Source organism: Marmota flaviventris, chromosome 10 (genome assembly GCF_047511675.1).
Source record: "Marmota flaviventris isolate mMarFla1 chromosome 10, mMarFla1.hap1, whole genome shotgun sequence".
Classification (NCBI taxonomy): Eukaryota; Metazoa; Chordata; class Mammalia; order Rodentia; family Sciuridae; genus Marmota; species Marmota flaviventris.
The window spans coordinates 46,875,747-46,882,587 of NC_092507.1; the positions used below are offsets into that span (position 1 = coordinate 46,875,747).

At 44.5% G+C, this 6,841-nt stretch overlaps 1 non-coding gene across 1 annotated transcript; it reads left to right on the plus strand.

Annotated features, from left to right (window-relative positions):
* The first annotated feature begins 4,960 nt into the window (after positions 1 to 4,960).
* LOC114100377 (small nucleolar RNA SNORA42/SNORA80 family) lies at positions 4,961 to 5,089 on the plus strand. Its single transcript, XR_003584057.2, has one exon. It is a non-coding gene; the product is annotated as a small nucleolar RNA SNORA42/SNORA80 family (small nucleolar RNA).
* The last annotated feature ends 1,752 nt before the right edge of the window (positions 5,090 to 6,841 follow it).

Below are 6,841 nucleotides of genomic sequence, written 5' to 3' on the forward strand. Positions count from 1 at the left end.
AGTGGAGCGGAAGAGCGCGGACGGGGCACTGGAGGATTAGGCGCAGGGGCTCCGCTGGCTCTGACTCCGGATACCAGGACAGTCTGCAGGCGTCTGCCTCCTGGCCGCTCCTTCCCGCTCTTATACTCCGCCGGACCTGCCCGGCTGGTTCGGCGACTACTCACCGGCTGGTATTTGGGTGACACATCACCCCCACTCCTCATCCCACGGAGGGCCCAGACTGCCCTGCGCCGCCCGCGATAGGATCGGGGCAGGAGAAGCTGCTCCCGCCTCCTCCGACCGAAAGCCGGGAAGAGGGAAACCGATACTCACCTGCGGCTGCGGGCCCCGGGCCCCGCCCTCCTGGCCCCACCCTGGGAGGGATCCGCCCTCTGCAAGGCTTCTAGCTGCAGACCTCGGGCGTCCCTGCGGCTCTCCGGGGCAGGGATTCCCAGGAGTTTCAAGGGGGAAGTGAAGCTCAGGGCTGCCGCTGGCCTCCCCACCCTGTCCCCACACTCCCTTCCTTTCTCTCTCCCTTTCCCCAACACTTTCCTTCAAGTTCTTTCATTCCCTCTCTTCCTCCCCAAGTTCCAGTAGCACACATTTATATAGTTCAGTGTTCACAAGCATTATCTCATCCTCATGCCAGCCCAGGCAGGCATGCCGACCTATCATACCCACTGTATAGGTGATACAGGTGAGGCTTAGAGACTAAGGTCTCCCAGCCAACAATTTCCTCAGATTCCTGGGAAGGACCTTTGATATCCTGCCTAGCTGTTGTGAGATCTTAAATAAACGTGGAAAAGAAACGGTGCAGAATCTAAAGAAAAGCACTGTTAAAACCTAGGTATCCCAGTGTCCAATTATTAAAAGTTCCTTCACACGCTTGGTACATTATGTCTGTATTCAGTATTAGGAGATGAAAAGGAAAAAAAATGTTAAATAACCAGCAAGACTATAAGGAGTTCTTTGAATAAATAACTTGATTCTAGAAGAGCAAAGTTTTCTTTTTCGGGTACGTCTCCGAACCTGCACATAATGAAAGAATGGAGCCGGTGAGAAATTGCTAACCTGCCACTGTGTGGCTCCTTTAATGGGATGGAGGAGTTGCAATCTCTTTTTGAATCATTGAGAAAGTTCAGAGTTCCAAAGCTGTGGTAAAATTAACAATAATTAGAAAGCTATAATTATGCCTGGGTCCTCCATCAAAGCACGTTTTATATATTCAGCAGTTAATATGCACCGCCAGTAGCACAGAGGTGTTGTTTAACACATGAAAGGCAGTCAGGACTCTGCCCCATTAATTTTCAAGCAATTCCTGAAGCAGGTAGCTGGAAACATATTATTCTGCCTTTACAGGTAGAGGAAGTGAATAGGTGAAGGACAATTGTCTACCTACCAACACCAGAAGTTTTTGAATTCGGCCTCTGCTTTCTATCCCCACCGTCTCTGTTCAGTTCTTTGGACAAATAACCTAGCCAGGTTCCCACTTTGTTTTCCCTCTTCAACCCCAGCACACCCTGCTTCAGAGAGACTTTCTAAATCACAAATCTGTGCCACCTTCTTTCTTTTTCTAAATCACAAATCTGTGCCACCTTCTTTCTACAAAGAGTGCTTCAAGCCTTCTCTTAGGATATGTGGCTCTTAGGATAAAATTCCTACTTCTTAAGTTAGCACATAGTATCCTTTCTGTATTACCATATCTTCTCTGTGCCTTAGTTTCTTCATCTGGAAAATGGGGGTAATAAAAGCACCTTACATGATAGGTATGAGGACTAACATAAAGAAACTATTGAGAATAATATCTGTTTCCATAGCATCTGCATATGGTAAGCAATGGATAGGTGTGAACTACTATCATTGCCATTGTCACTGTCATTGTCATCATCATCATTCATCTTACTTCTGAAACTTCTTCAGCATTCCTCATGGTTTCAAGCCCTGGCAACGTCATCTACCTGGAGTTTCCCCTTCTTGGTCTACGTAGTGCATAATTGTGTATTCCTACTCAGTTCTTGAGTCACCTCCAGGAATCCTTCCCTATAGGTCCTCCCTATTGCACTCAGAAGTATTCATTTTCTCTGTGCTTTCCTATCTTATATATATACTGCAATTAGCATATAATTAACATATACTACCTTTTCTGGGCTTCTGTTCCCCTCATCTGTAAAATGGGTATAATACAGTCTCTACTTCATAGATTATTCTGAGAATCAAATCTAAATAGATGAAAGAGTAGATGCAAAGGCTTTGTAAACTCCAATAATCTGTTAAAAAGAAGTTAGATTACATTTCCATTTTTAAAAATATCTTTCCTATCTTCTTACTTCTTCAGAGATGGACTAGGTTGCTACAAATCTGTGCAACTAGCAGAGCCATCTGGTAATCATTCCACTGGGTCCCAGACTGAAGAGAGGAAAGCTGATAGGAGAGGGTTCTCAGGACTGAGGGCTGTTTGTGATGATGTGTTGCCTTCTTAGCTAAGACAGCCTCAAATGGCAGTACATTATTGGGGCTAGTGCTCTGAGGTCTCAAATCCTCTGCCTTTTCCAGTTATGTTCTATCTATTCTGGGAAGACAGGAATAGGAGGGGCCCAGCCTCTCTATCCTCTGTGGGAAGCTGGTGGACCAAAGATGACCTCCATATGTCCCCAGTCCCCTTCCTTCACTTCTGTAATTCATGCAGCTTTCCACAACAGGCACACAAACACCAGAATGGGTTCATAAACAGTCCCAGCTCTGATACTTTCTTTGTCCATTTCCTGCTTATTTCTGAAAAATAGCATTTTTTAAACAAGCTTTATCTTGTGGTATTTTTTAAAATTTATTTTTAAACATTTAACATAAAGCATTCCATCAACTCAGTATTTTTGAGTGCTTGTAAGTGGGCAAGAACCCCATCTGAGCACTCCAGCTCCAGCACCAGCCTACAGAAGACAGTAAACAATGTGTATTATATGAATTCATGTTGCTTTGGCCCAGAATGTTACGGTATTAACATCCTCCTTCAGCAGTCTTCATATGGACCATTTCAAGACTTCTAGCTTAAGTCTTACCATCTACCACAGCCACAGTTCTCCATACCTACCCTAACTCACACTCCACTCACTCAATTTCAAGGAAGGCTAGATAATGATGCCATGAGTATTACTTTTGCTTTTATGCATGACTCCAAACTTTAATTGGCCTTGTGCTTGGATGGAGGAGGGATGTGATCAGAGGAGGCCAGATTGATTCTGTAGGCAAGGCATGTAATGTGATTGAAAGAAAATGGACTTTGGATCCAGTTAGACTTAGGTTTAAATTCTGGCATCATAGCACTCATTGGCTAAGATTTTGAGTAAGTTATTTTGCCACTCTGACTACAGTTTCTTAATTGCCAAATGGGGGTAGTAATGCCTACATTTCTCCAACATCTATGAAAAGGATGATTTCCCACAAAGTTCTTTGCTATTAAGAGCACAATTTCCTCTCCCTATGACACTTCAGTTGTTCTTGTGCTCTGTTTTATAAACTCTTAGTGATTATCCAGTGCTCTCTGGGTTAAAACTAACACCAACATGTGAGTTTTATATTGAGAGGTATGATATACTTATATATCACATAACAAGACACAAATATAGAACTGTGTTTTACTAATTTAAAAACTAATATCATCCAGAATTATTTTAATGATTCAAGATAAAAATTATCAATATCCAACATAGTGTTTGGCATGTAATAAGTAGAATAATCTTAGCTATTGTTATCTGCTATCTCAGGAATGTGAGAATCTTTGGAGATCATTAAAGTATTCTACACAAGACTGGTGATTCTGGAGACTGCTGAATATCAAGAGCAAGGAGCTGGGTGCTAGGGAAGAGAGTTGCAGAGAGCCCCACTACCCCTTGACTCCCAGGACACAGGTATACATAGAATATCCAGGTGCAAATGGAACTTTGGTATAATTTCTCCCACTGTTTGCAGCAGAGCCTACAATACCCCAGGGGAGTAGGCAGAGAAGGTGTTATTATCCCTATCTTACAGATGTGGAAACAGAGGCCTTGGGAGGGGAAGGGAAGAACTTGCCATGGTCACATGCTTTTAAATGGTAAGGCCACATCTAGAATCCAGGTCCCTGACTGCAACTGTATGTAGAATTAACAAAGATAGAACTAACAAAGGGATGAAAGAGATTAAGGTCTTATCTTATGTTACTGGGCTTTTAAAATATTTTTTTTCCTTCTTTGTACAAATATTTTTAGTGAGTTCTGGTTTTATAAAGAATGACCAAATAGCTATTCACGTAGGCTACAGCTATGTGCCCACACCTGAAAACCCCAGGACTTGTGCCATTGACCACCACTTCCTCATATACTCTGGAGTGGAAGTGGTCCTGTTGCTTCTGTTCTGCCTCAAAGAAATAATCTGCATGTGAATTCAGTAATGGCATGTATTAGCCATGGACTCTCTGTAGGTCTTTTCCCTTGGCTTCCTTTTTCCCAAAGTAGAGATGATGATGACCTCTTAGAGATGTCATGAGGCGCCACAGGCATAGTGTCTGCCTGGTGGCATCTTGGGAAGATTCCTCACTCTTCTTTCTGGCCTGACCGTGGTCCCCTTGAGCCTGTGTAAAGAGCATCTTTTGAGACAGCAGCCGCCCTGGAAGGCCAGGCAGGGCCTTCTTTCCTCTTCAGAGTGCTCTTGGAGCTCTAGAGAAAGCAGGGGATTCTTTAGCCAGGATGCAGGAAGTACAGCGCGAGAGGAATCTGCTGTGGTGACTGTTGGCTGAGGGTAAAGGAAGGAGGCCCCAAGAAACAGAACACAGAAGAGGAAGTCAGCCCGGGAACTGGGAGTGGGGTTGTAGGAAACCGAGTAGACAAGACACAACTGTAGCCTCAGTGTTTCGTTTCCTTTAAAATGTTAACTCCAGTACTATGAAGTATTATTATTGGAAATATTCAGGGTATAGACACAGTCTGCCTCTTTTTTTTTCCTTAAAATATTTATCATATGGCAGGCCTGTCCCGCTGGGTCTTTCATAATGTCCCATGCCAGAGCAAACTGTGGCCCTGAACCATTGCCTGGCCTGTGCCTATAGGCTGCTGGCACTGAAGAGGGCTGCACAGTGGAGAAATAAAAAAGAAAAAAATGTTTATCATTAAAAAAATTCACATTAAGTCAATCCCATAAATTTTTGGATGAAGTATTTGGGGGTAAAGTAAGTTTTCTGTTTTTGCTTCCACTTGAAGTTTTCTTCATTTCCATAGTTTCTGTTGCTATGTAAACTACCATTTATTAATCATCATGTTACAAATGTCTTATATTCCCCCAGCAACTACAGAACAGTTATTCTTCCTACCTGAGCAGGAAGCTGAGCCTTAAAATCACAGAGCTAGGAATCAATCAAGAAAGGATTGGAAGCCAGGTCTGGTGATACAGACATTTTTCGTTTCTTGCTGAAGGGTTCTGAATGAGGAGACCAAAGATGTTAGGATGATAAGCTGGCTGCTCAGGGGACATTTGATCTTTTCACTTTTTCGGGAAGACAGCACATTTTTGTTTGTGCTTGCTCATTTGGGTGGGGCCTTACTCCATTTCTTAGGGGGGCTGGCTGAGAAGACTGTGGTCCTGGTGGCTGTTTGTAGTTCATCTGGATTTGAAATGACTGTGATCCCATCTGAGAGTGTGTCACGGTTTCATCTCAGCATCTCCTGTCTGTGTTCTTCTCTTCGTGATTCCCTTGTTATGAGCTATGAACCCTGCCTGGCTCCCATCTGGTTCCCTCCAGGGGTAGCTGGAGTCTTTTCTAAGGGATTTCTAGTGGGGCAAAAGCCAGTAAAACACCCAATAACTTTTTACTTCTTTTGTTGTGAATCTGATAGGGCTGGCAGTTTCTGGAGAGATCTGGCAACAAATGAAGAAGAATTGGGAAATCTTGGGTTCATGAGGCAGCCACGTTGCTGTACCCACAGAGATGAGTCACCTGTGCTTGCTTTCCCAGGGCCAGCCAGGTGATGTGTGAAGCCCATTGAGAGGGCCTGCAGGTGCTTGCTGCTTCTAAGCACTTCCTGTGTTCTAGAGGTAGGCAGGTGACAAAGACTCTCAATGTGCTACTTCCACCCCCAACTGCCTGCTTTTCTGGGCTGTGATGGCCCTTAAGATTGTTGAACAGGATCTGAGGGGACATGTCTCCCAACCAGAGGAGGAATCCCTGTTCCAAATCCTGCACAGGTGCTTTTGTGCCACCTGCAATGGTGAAACTACCTCTTTTCTCAAAAGACAGCCTGTGCCATCCCAAGCGACTTTATGAGAAATTTCACTGTGGTATTCAGGGAGCTCCTGTGCTCTGTAATTTTCACAAACTGATCCAAATCTCTATTCACGGGGTAGCAAAGAATAAGTGTTTTTTTATCCTGTATTCATTGTTTCCTAGGGCACGGAAGGCAGGTCTCCTGTCCCCAGCTCCTTCTCCTCTCCTGCCCTGTCTCTGCGTCTTCCCTTCCCTCTGTGCAAAGGAAACATCCCTATTTCTCTATCCTTCCTCCTGTGCCAACACCCTGGGTTGCGGTGGGTGTTTTCCCACCAGTGGCCCAATCCAGCAAATGATGTCACCTAACCAGGCAGTCTGGGGAGACGCCAGCCAGCAGAGGATCCTGGGGAAGCTGTGAAGGAGATTCACTCCTGCTGTCTCCTCTCTCTACTTAACTGCCCCCTTACCTATCTACGTGTTTCCTGTTTCCCCAGGTACAGCTGGGGTCTGGGAAATACTTACACTTAATTGATAGAGAGCCTGTGAAGGGCAGGCAGCTCAAAATGTGCTGCCTCCAGCTTTACAACTCCTAAACGAGGCAGATTTTGTTCTTCTCTCTTCGTAATCAAG